Source organism: Phodopus roborovskii, unplaced genomic scaffold (genome assembly GCF_943737965.1).
Source record: "Phodopus roborovskii unplaced genomic scaffold, PHOROB, whole genome shotgun sequence".
NCBI classification, from domain to species: domain Eukaryota; kingdom Metazoa; phylum Chordata; class Mammalia; order Rodentia; family Cricetidae; genus Phodopus; species Phodopus roborovskii.
Genome location: NW_026126514.1, coordinates 21,366,554 through 21,378,646, shown reverse-complemented (window position 1 = coordinate 21,378,646; position 12,093 = coordinate 21,366,554).

Genomic DNA, 12,093 nt, shown 5'->3' with positions numbered 1-12,093 from the left:
GCAATTTTTCATGCCCTTATTTAGTTCCCACATCTTCCTTGGGGAACTGGCTGCTGATACCTTTTACACATTTGTTTCTCGTGTAGCAGAGTTGTTGCTTATATATTCCAGCCATGCCTTTTACAACATATATAACTGTTACATTTTGCACACATCTGTGAATGGCATTCCTTTAATCTTCTGTACTTTCTCTGGTTGTTTTATCTACTTATCCTATATTTATTAAGATACACATATTAAAATTTCTTAATGGAATGTATCTTTGTCTATTTTTCCTTTTAGTTTGTTCCACTCCATTATTGGTTGAGGTTTACAGAGGGCAGAGAACCCTGGTCTCACATCAGTCAAGTTTCCTCTCAGCATCTTTCATTTGGTGTCCCTGTTTAGTCCCTTTCACTGTTTGTTCCTGTCACCCCTTTTCTGTCATGCGATCCACATCTGACATCACATTTCATCATTCACCTCCTTGCCCCTTTCTGGTGTGTGACAGTCTCTGAGACTTTCCCTGTTTTAAATGACTGTGAGTTTTCAGATATTTGTAGATAGTCCTTCAGCATGGGCATATCTGACATTTTTCATGGTTACACTTGTATTAGAGGTTCGGAAAAGGAAGAAGCCACAAAGATGAAGTGCCATTCTCCCACGCCACGGCAAAGGTGCAGGTTCATAGATTACCACTGACCACACCAACCATGATTCCCCGGCCAGGATTTGCTACCGAAGCATCACCTATTCCTTCCTTTCCAAATTCCATTCTTGTAAGAGAGTAACTAAGCGTACTCTCACTCAAGAGGAGGCTGAAAAAACAAAAGCAAAAAGAACACACACACATACATACACATACACATACATACATACATATGTATACACACACATACATAAATATAGGAATGCTTCAGGAAGATTTGCCTCTTCTTGCTGAATTTCCTCATTCATTTGGACATTTTATATCCCTATTGATCTGCGGTCTTTATTTTATACCTTAGGATGTGATCCAGTACTGCATTGTTGGTTCTGTTGCAGTCACTTTAGCCAACAGGAACTTTTTTATTATGATTCCAGTTCTGCCAGTCTTTCATGGGGTGTTTGTTTTTTGAGACAAGATCTCTCTATGTAGCGTCCGGTGGCCTGGAACTCTATGTAGACCAGGCTGGCCTCCAACTCACGGAGAGCTGCGGCCTCTGCCTCCCAAGTGCAGAAGCGAAGATCTGTGTCGTCGTACCCAGGCCTGTTTCACAGATTCAAGGTCTTATTGGGTGAATACTTTCTTAGGATGATTGTATTTTCCTGAAAGTTTCTCCTCTCTGGTTCTAACATTCGCTTTTTAAAGGAAACCTTTGCTAGCTATGCACCTGACAGAGAATGTCTAGAAAATACAAACCATTAGACTAAGTAAGGAGAGATCGAACACCCCAGTCAATAAGTGGGCGAACAAATGGACAGTGGGAATGGCCAAGAAACTACAAAGAAATTTCAGCCTTGCTAATCATGAGAGAACTGCAAATAAGAACTGTATTGAGACCAGTCAGAATGGCAGTCATTTCGGAAACAAATAACCACAAATATTAGGCACAATGTGAACAGAAGGAAACCTCTATGTGCTGTTGGTAGAAATGTACTTACTCTAGCCACCATGGGGAACAGTTGGAAGCAGAACTACCATCGACCCAGCTAGGCACTTATCCAACAGACTCTGAACCAACATATCACAGAGGTCAACAGCATCAGTGTTTTCTGCAGCTCTCTTCACAGCATCTAAATTATGGCGTCAACTTCGGGATCTAACAAGAGAAGACTGAATGACAATACAGTGTATGTGCACAATGGAATTTGCTTTTCAGCCATAAAGAGGAATAAAGTGTGTCATTTGCAGAAAACAATGTAACTGGAGATAATCATAGTAGGAGAATTGAGACAGTCTCAGGAAGCAGATACCAAATGTTTTCTCCCTTTGTGGCTACTACATTTCATGCAGATGCATAAACTCATGTATGTGTAAATGACACAAAAATTTAAATGAAACTGTATGAGGGACAAAGGGGACTAACTGATGGGGGTATGGGGGAGGGGGAGGAAGTCAAATGCTCTAAGGGCATTATAGACTAGTATAAAAATTCTTATGAAAATAGTTTATGTAGCTGAGCAGTGGTAGCGCACACCTTTAATTCCAGCACTTGGGAGGCAGAAGTAGGCAGATCTCCATGAGTTCAAGGCTGGCCTGGTCTACAGAGTGAGTTCCTGAACAGCAAGAGCTACACACAGAAACCCTGTCTCAGAAAACCAAAAATAATAATAACGATAGTCAATACAAAGACATTTCTTCTTTTGTTTTCGGTGTTATTTCTCTGGTGTAGTTCAATTTCCTAAGCTCATGAGACAGTCTATTTAAAAAGTCTGGGAAGTTTCTGGACGGTCTTTTGCCATGATGGGTGAACTGAGATGAGTGTTGTCTTGGTTATCTTACTCCGGGACTCAAAAGCAATGACTGAGTCTCCATCAGATCAGAGCCTGTCCAAGCAGAAGTCAATTGGCAAGAGAGACCTGGATTGGTTAGAAATATTTTCAAATATCAGACTGGAATCTCCTCAAACCAACCGGAAATTAAAAATCCATTGCAAACTCCTTTATCAAGATGCACAAACCAGAACAAGTCAAAATGAGGTGATGTGTGCCCGTCCTGATGAATGAGTTTGGTCTTGTGAATGCATTGGTTGCTTCCCATGATTGTCTCTTCTGTCTTTCGCAGCGTCTTTAAACTTTTTACAGATTCCATTTTGTCATTCCAGTCATCTTCCTCTTCTGTCGTTTGCTCTTTTCATTCCTCCTTGTCATTAAAAATGTAGTCGCCAATTTCCCACCTTATGTCACACACTATACTACTTACCTTTTCCATGGCATTGACAGGTAGCTGACATGAAACAGCTTAGGGGAGGAAGGGGTTATTTAGTCTTGAGGTCTGGGGGGGGGGGTGTGCACAGACCATCATGGTGGGGAGGATATAGCTGCTGGGAACTGACACTGTTAGTCACATGTGTCCGTAGTCAGGAAACAGAAAGCAGACAGGCAGCAGATTGGAATCATCACACCTCAAGGCCCACTCCCAGTTACTTCCTCCAGCAACATTTCACCTTCTGAAGGTTTTGAAACCTTCCGTAACAGCATCACAGGCTGGGGACCAAATTTTGAACATAAGAGCCTATGGAAAGCATTTTATACTCAAGCCACAAAGGGCATTGTACCTCATCTGTTTTCAAACTTTTGATCACGAGTTAACACGTTTTAGATCAAAACCCATGGTTTTCCGTAGCTCACCCCTTTAATCCCAGCTCTTGGAAAGCAGAGGCAGGAAGATTTCTATGAGTTTGAGGCCAGCCTGGTCTTCTTATCTAATTCCAGGCTGGCCAGAGCTACATAGTGAAATCCTATTTCCAAAACAGCCTGTTGTGATGATGCACACCTAAGTTACAGTACTAAGGAAGCAGAGACAGACATGTCTCTGTGAGTTCCAGGCCATCTAGGGCTACATAGTGAGACCCTATCTCAAAACAGTAACAATAAAAACACTGTTTTTTTTTTTTTTTTTCTGTCACATTTCACTAAACAGTCCTGTTTGTTCATTTGCTATTTGAGAAAGTCTCACCATGCTGCTAAGGCTGGTCTTGAACTTGTGATCCCTACTCCTTAACTTCCTGAATGCTAAAATTATTGCACGCAGTCATCTCTGATTCATATATTAGTGTTTTGAGGCCGATGTAACAGAATAATGTACCCTACATGGCTTCAGCAATAGGAATTTGTTTTCTTATGATTCTGGAACTAAGTCTCCTTCTCCTGAACATGTGTGGCTTCCCCCTAATAAAGTGCCTAGTGGCCCCACAGTCTGTTCAAGAATTGATGTTTTCAAATTTGGAGATTTTTGCCAAGTGTATTGTTTTAAATATTTCTTTTTCTTCCTTGCTAGAGATATCATGACATTCTGAGGGGAAAACACAGAGTTAATTCTCAGCAATCCCATTCAATGTTTAATGGTGAGTGTCTCTTACCCACTCGTGACTGGCTCAGGGGCCTCAGAACCTCCAGGCATTTCTGGAAGGGCATACCTATCTCTTAGACAGGTGCCAACTTACTCTACCTGCCAAATTTTCCATGTCTGCCATGCCCGACTCTATGGAGGTGCTTCGTTCACCCCAGTTCACAGCGGTCTCTTTCTGCCCTAAAGAACTATAGTCGGCGTCTGGAGAGATGGCTCAGAGGTAAAGAATACTAGCGACACTTCCAGAGGACCTAGCTTCAATTCCCAGCAACCATCTGTAACTCCCGTTTTTTAAGGGGTCGTATACCCTCTTCTGGTCTCCTGGGGTACCAGGCAGACAAGTGGTAACTACTGACCCACATGCAGGCAAAACATCAATATTCATAAATCTAAAATAAAATTATCCATCCTGTGCATATGCCCGAGAATTCCATACTGTATAGAAATACATTGACTTGTATAGCCTTTGGGTCTGGTTAATGTTTATAAATTTTATAATAAACTTCATAAAAATAAATTTTTATAAAAGCTACAATGCAAAGCAATAGATGAAGCATACCTGCACATTTCTCTCTCGAGATACATATACATACATGGGATAAAACCAAAATTATCTATAATCTCAATACCTGGACTACATATTGTCAACGTATATACCCACTCAAGGCTGGTCCTAAAGCATGTCGGGTAACAGATAGATAGTTCTTTTGCAAGACTGCTATGGATATGAGATTTGAATCACTCCAAATCAGCATGTTATCACCACCCTGGCTGTCCAGTATTGAACAATTGCATGAATGCATACAGTAATTAGGAACAATCTATTCCCTAGGGTACTCTATCCAAACTGGGCCCAAGTTGGCTCCATATAAACCTGGATCCCTGGAGCTCCTCAGAGCACCTACTGACCACGCGCGCCCAGGACAGGAAGGAGAGAAGCATTGATCACTGCCCACTCGGACCCCAGTCCACACTTAGAATGTTCCACTTGGATTTTACTTCCAGTCCTAAGTGGTCCTTGGTGTCTCCTTCTAGAAGGGCACTTTAAGGGGCAAGATAACATACACGCAGTGTGAGGCCCGCTACAAGGCTGTTTGCTGTCTGAGGGTAATATGGCATTTGCTATCAGCCATGGTCCAGGGCTAGGGATTGTTCTCCAGCTATTCTAAACAGCGTGGAGTGCAGCTCCTGAATGCATTTTTAAAGTTTCCCGGGTGATTCTTGTGTGGACTCAGGGCTGACTACTAAGTTGTGTCTAGAGGACTGGCATCTCCCCTCCTCTGACATGGAGAGTAAAATACTAGAGAAATGAGCTTCATGTCACCCTGGAGACTAAAACTTCGGGCCCAGTAGATTATACGCATCTGCCCTCCATTCCTTCGACCACTCAAGGCTGCACACACTGGCGGGGCTTCTACTTACCATGGCCTGATCAAGTGCTTTTTTTCTCTCTCTTTGATGTAGCCTTCGTTGTTATGGCTACTATTTCTGATCCTTGGTCTTTATTCTACCAAGAGCTGAAAGTAGGCTCAGGATATATGGGCTCTACTGGGCTTTTCCCCGAGGCTAGGCATAAAACATTTCCTCTGGTTAAACTGCCTAAGATAAAACCCAGAGGAAGAACTTGCTTGCTTGGGTTTTTTGTTTGTTTATTTTTGTTTTGGGGAATTTTTTTTTGTTTTTGTTTTTTGTAGGACTCCATGGGGAAGTCCAGATGATGTGATTTATCCCCATTGGGTAGAAAAGGTCTAAGAGCAGAGAGGGAGGAAGAAAGGACACATTTCCCCAGTGAGAGCTTGTCACAGGCCAGACTGCTGACAGCTGCCGGGTGGGTTCAGACCTTGTAGCTGGAGACTGGGTTTGGATGCCTCCAGACAACCCACACACCAGCAAAGGAAAACACCCATGTCATTTTCTTTGACACATATCCCAAGTTCCTCTTCAATAGTATTATTGTTAGAAATTCCAGAAAGGAAAACACTGAACTATAAACCATTACACACATCCTCTCTGGAAGAAAATTGAGTGTGTAGATTCTTGGATCTGTCAACATAGTTCTTGTCTACCAAGTTTCTTGGTAACCCAGGGAGAGTAAGAAAAATTCCCTGCCTACCTTTGTGGTGACAGAGTGGAGTAAGCCTGTTCAAGGACCTATGCTTTCTAGCTTTGTATTCAGTCTCCTTCCTGATCTTCTTCCTGGTTGTAGGAGGCTCTTAAAGGTATGAACTTTCCAAAGAAGAGGCTGGGATGGAGATGAGGTCCTAGGGGAAGCAGACAGCTCATGGGGGGGGGGGGTGTGACACAAGAGTTTGTGAAACTGATCTGTTTCACAGAGGCTAGATAACCCCCCAGAGGTGAGGAAGCCTTCTGGGGCTGATGACAGCGCTGTGACCTCCCATCTTAAGCCCTGCAAGGGCCAGAAAAGAAAGTGGTTTGGGAGATCTGGGGAGGCCTGACCTTGTAGGAGCTGAGAACTCTGCCAACCCATAGCCCAGCAGGGAAGGACAGGCAAAGAATTCTCAACCCCAGCCTCCCCTCCCTCTGACCCCCTGCTGGGCATCCCTCTGGCTGAACCCAACAAGAACTCAAAGGGCAGAAGAGTCCAGTCCTGCAGTCATAGAGATCAGCCTCCTAGGACAGGATGGAAGGTAGCCAGTGGAACAGAGGGAGATCATACCCCACAATAATACATTCTTAAATAAGCATCTGCAGTATACTTCTTCAGAGCTGTGTGATCGCCTCATCAAGCAAAGGACTCTGCATAATGCCCCACTTTGTTCTTGCTGCTATGATGACTGGAGTTAGGGGACTGTATAGACATTAGATGCTGAGCAAATGTTTAGGCATGGTTGGGTCCTTTGGATGTCATCAGGATATCTCCATCTTTAGTGTCTCCGCCTCACTCTTGCACCAGCAAAGCCCTCTGGAAACCCCAACAGCATCAGCAGCAGCCACTCTGCCTGCTTGCTGTTGATCTGCCTCTCCTGCGGGTGGAATGTCAGGGGAAGTGGCTGGGAGCCTGCTCACCAGGAGCCGGGTTGATTGCTTTGGAGACCCAGCCCTCTTCTGGAATTTAATAAAAACCACCCCCTCGCTGCAGGGTGGGGGCACTAGCTCTTAGCCTCTTAGCTCTTTACTGATGATTTTTCTTTAGGGGGGGAGTTGCCAGTAAGAGAAAGAAAAGAATTTGGTTTTTCAAAGATGGAAGAAAATGTTTTGCATTTACAAGTTTGCTAATTTAATTCCACTGCAACTGAATTCTTTGATGCCTATCACGGCTGACGGAGCAAACTTCAAATACTTCGGCTGCTGAGCTGCTCTCAGCCTTTCCTACCAAAGTCTCATTTCTCTCTCTCTCTCTCTCTCTCTCTCTCTCTCTCTCTCTCTCTCTGTCTCTCTCTCAGTTGTCCCTTCTCCCCTCAAACTGGGTGATGTGACTTGACATTTTCCAGGCAGTTCCAGGTATGTCTCCACACATGACTTTTTCATGCCACAGGCCAGAGTCCCCCAGTACCAGAGAACCTGAGGCAAAAATCTGAAGACATTTTTTTTTTTATTGTTACCCTGGGAGAGGGAGTGTTGCCAGCATCTACTGGGTAGAATCCAGGCGAGGTAGAGATAAACATTGTACGGTGCTCAGGACACCCCTTCATAGCCAGGCAGCCTCCACTGAGGTTGATAAACCCTCTTCACACTGAAAACATAGCCTTTCACTGATGCCAAAACCTGTACTGCCCAAAGCACTGGCCACTCACCGCATGTGGCTTTAAAATCTTTATTACATTTATTTAGTGTTTGTGTGTGTGCCATGGTGTATGTGTGAAGGCCAGAGGACAGCTGTCAAGAGTCAGGTCTTTCCTTCCAGAATTCGGGCCTCAGGGATCAAACTCAGGTCCTCAGGCTTGGCAGCAAGTGTCCTTACCAACTGAGCCATCTCGAAGGTCATGCGCAGCCTTTGAGCCCTTTAAATGCAGGTGGTCCAAATTCATGTGTGTTGTGTCACATGCCAGCCTTGTTTCTCAGAGTTCATACGAACCATGGAATACGCCAGTTATTTTTTAAATAATTTTCTCATGGATTTCATGTTGCGATGGTAACATTTTAAACATTATAACTTGAATAAAATACATTATTATGATTGACTTTACCTACTTTTATTGGTTTATTAATGTGACCCCCCCCCTAGGGAACCTAGTTATACATGGGCTGGTGGTATTCTTTCTCTGTCAGTACTAGCCTAGTTCAAAGATGGGCAATTTTTCTGTAAGGACCATACACAGTCTGACCCATTTCTCTTTGTCTTCATCTTAATTGCATCCACGTCATCTGTTGCCATGTTAAAACATATCAATCTTTGGAAATGTAAAGTTCTTGAAACTTAAAAAAAAATAGACATTAATTTTGAAATTTAAAACCAGTTCTTCAAGAGCTGGTCAGATGGCTCAGCAGGTAAAGGTGTTGCTGTGCAAGCCTGACAGCCTGAGTTTGGTCCCTAGAACCCAATTAAAGATGGAAGGAGAGAACTAAACCCACAACAATGTCCTCTGACCTCCACATGTGTGCTATGGAACTTGTGCTCCTTGCCCCCACATCACATGTACATACGTGCTCATGAGCATTACACACACATACCAATAATTTTAAAATTAAAACTTAGAGAAATGCCACCATATATTAGTTGTAGAAAATAATGGGTTTCCTCTCAACATTTGCAGGTCATGCACTTCGTTCATCATCTTATGGCTCTCTCTGGTCCTCCCTTCCCACTGAGGCCCCTTCTCTAAGCTAAGAAGCAGGCCTTGGTCTCTGCTACGGCCTGTGGCCATAACTGATAAAACCAGAGAAGTCAGTTGGCCTCTGGGAAGCTGTCCTCCCTTTTGTCCTTTGCAGTGAACTCCTTGGAATTCCCCATGGCCTTTCTTCTGTAAGTTCTACAGCCCACATCTCTAAATCCCACCTCCCAGATGTCGATCCACCCACCCAGTGTGGTTGCATCAGGCCAGGGACCTTGCCCTCAGAGACCTTTCATTTGCTTTGTCCCTAAATGGAGTAAATGGGTGAGGGTGGATATGAGGACTAACCACCCAGACACAAGCAACACTCAACACTTGCTCTTTGGTCCCTCGTTCTTACCTCCAATTACAGGCATCACTTTTCTGTGACTAAATATTACAAGCATTAAAACTTTTTTGACCCATACAGATGGGAAAATATGAGGATACTCGTTATTCTCTGTGCTGCCAGTGATTATTTTTAAAACCCAAGTTTCATCGAATTACCTTATAAAATCTATAGAATTATGCTGAACTACTTCCAAGCAGTTGATTGTTTTTCCAGGGAGTTACATCCCATCCATGCATAAGTGTGTATATGTTGGCAGCTTGGAATTAACAGTGTATTTTTTTTTTTTTTTAAGCTCTAAATTCCTTTCAAATGGGAACGAAGTGTTCTCCTGACCCGTCCCACACTCCATATTGCTGCCGACATCTGCAACTAATTGATGATCTATAAGTCAAAACTGTGACCAATGCAAAAAACCTTTAGTAAAGCCTGCCTGGGCTTGGCTGACCGTCTTCGGTATATTTCAGATTAGACTAAAACAGCCACCATTTAACTGCCCAATGGAGGACTAAACAGTAGCGCTGAGTATTTACCAAACATCGAATAATAACATGCTCAGATAACAGACTTCCCAGTGAAAATCTAATTTAGAGGCTTTACAACACTTTTTTTTTTCCATTTGAATTTTTAAAACCCAGACATTTCTCAAGAGGAATAGAAATAAACATGGTCAGCCTGTCATTTGAGTGACTGAAATAACTCTTTGAGACGGCAAAATCAAATTATGACCATCTGAATTTTTGTACTACATAATGACATTTTAAGAAATCACAGGAAAAGCCAACTTGTTGCCCTGGTAAGGAATTTGGGGTACATGGCTCTGAGCTGTGGGCTAACTGGCCAGCTAGATGACGCTGGGCAAGCTCCCAACCTCCTTGAGTCATTTGCCTGCCTGTGAAATGGGACAATAGCATTGACCTCCCTCCCCTCCCAAGATGAACCCTTGTGATGAGAGCTCAAGGCATTCCCTTTAAAAAGAGGTGTTTGACACACTCCAGACTGTGTTTGTAAAACACTGTGGGTTGGCAAACGGGTAACAGAATGCGGTCTAAACTAGCAACAGTGTTTTTTAAATGAAGTAAAGACAATGGAGTTTGTAGCTATTTGTGTTGACTAACTGGCCTCCACCAAACTCTTCAGAACTCTTAAATAAATACATCTGCTTAACTCAAGTTAAATCCAGCAATACACAACTACCTTTATACAAAGCAGCTTTTGCTGTCAACCACATTTAGATACCCTTGGGCATTTCCTCTGACCAGGACCTCAGTTCTAACCCTCTGCAGCAGACGGTCACAGCTCCAGGCAGCTAAATTTCAGTCTTTCTCAACAAATGACTGCTTATTTCTCTGAGTTGTCCACAGCCTACATCTATTGTCTGGCTACCCTAAACTATCCCATACAAAATTACCTGTCTATGTTGGTGTTCAAGACCAAGTGTCACATAATCAGAACATGTTGGTACATCCCAGAATTCAAGAGGTAGATTCAGGAAGACCACAGGTTCAAGGTCTTGAGTTACATAGAGTTTGAGGTTATGCTGGGCTGCTTGAGATCCCATGGAAAAGGAAGAAAGGAAAGAAAGAAGGAGGGAGGGAAGGAAGGAGGGGAGGAGGGGAGGAGGCAGAGGCAAGCAAATCTCTGTGAGTTTGAGGCCAGCCTGGTCTATAAACTGAGTTCCAGGATAGCCAGGGCTACACAGAGAAACCCTGTCTCAAAATAAATAAATAAATAAATAAATAAATAAATAAATAAATAAATAGGAAAGAAAGGAAAAGAGAAAAGAAAAAGGTAGGGGTCTGTCTGGGGACATGGAAAAAATGGCTCAGTGGATAAGAACACTTGAGACCTGAGTTCAAAATCTCAATATTTATGTAAAAAGTAGGGTATGTTCCCATATGGGCCTGTAATCTGTAACAAGGGGGTTGGAAACAGGAAGATTGTTGGGCCTTGCTGGTCACTAGCCTATTACAGAGAAATGCTGTCTCAATGAATAAGGCAAGATTATAGAGAAATTCTATAATTCTATGGCCTCCTAGGGCCTCTTTATGAATGGACACATACACAGATGCATACACATGTGTACACTAAAAACTATCCAGCCCTTTTCATGAGATGTGATAAAATCAAAACAACAGAAATTTCTTTTTTAATGTTTATTTATAATCCATGTGATTTCCAAATCAGATTAGATATTAAAAATTACAGTGATCTGAGTGTGATGGGGCACATCTTCAGCCCTAGCACTCTGGACAAAGGAGGGACGTCTCTGTGAATTCAAGGCCATCCTGGTCTATATAGTGAGTTCCAAGACAGCCAGGAAGACATAGAGAGATACTGTCTCAAAAAAAAAAAAAAAAAAAAGATACTTGCGCATTTTAAAACTATCAAGAGTCTCTAGACTAATGATTACATTTTTGATCATTGATATTCCCTATGCACAGTGGACTCTGTATAATTGGACATTTTCTCCCCTTCCCAGCTGCCTAAATGTGTAGCCTATAAAATGAGGTGGCAGACACAGAAGCCCAAAGTCAGCTCTGCAGATGCAGAGGCCATATTCAACCTCAAAGGATAAGCTCTATGGACTGGGACAGTGACAGGCTTACCTCCCTTGTCCTGTAGGGTCCTGAACCTGGCAGGGTGCAGACAAGTGCACCAACCATAGGTCAACCCATACAAAAGCCCCCAAGTCCTTAAGGCAGCTGGGACACTTCACATCAGAAACCAGACCACCAGTCAGTGCCTGAAGAGGATACTCGGGGGCCACACTGAAGGGAATATTATCTTTGCAGAATTACTGATGGGCTCATCTCTCTCTCTTCCATGATCAGGATAGGGTATATCCACGTGTCAATCAAACATCTGTAGTGACTAGCACCTGTTTCCCATCCAGCCCAAGTATGCCTGGCAGCAGGGGAAAGACAGGTGGTATGTCT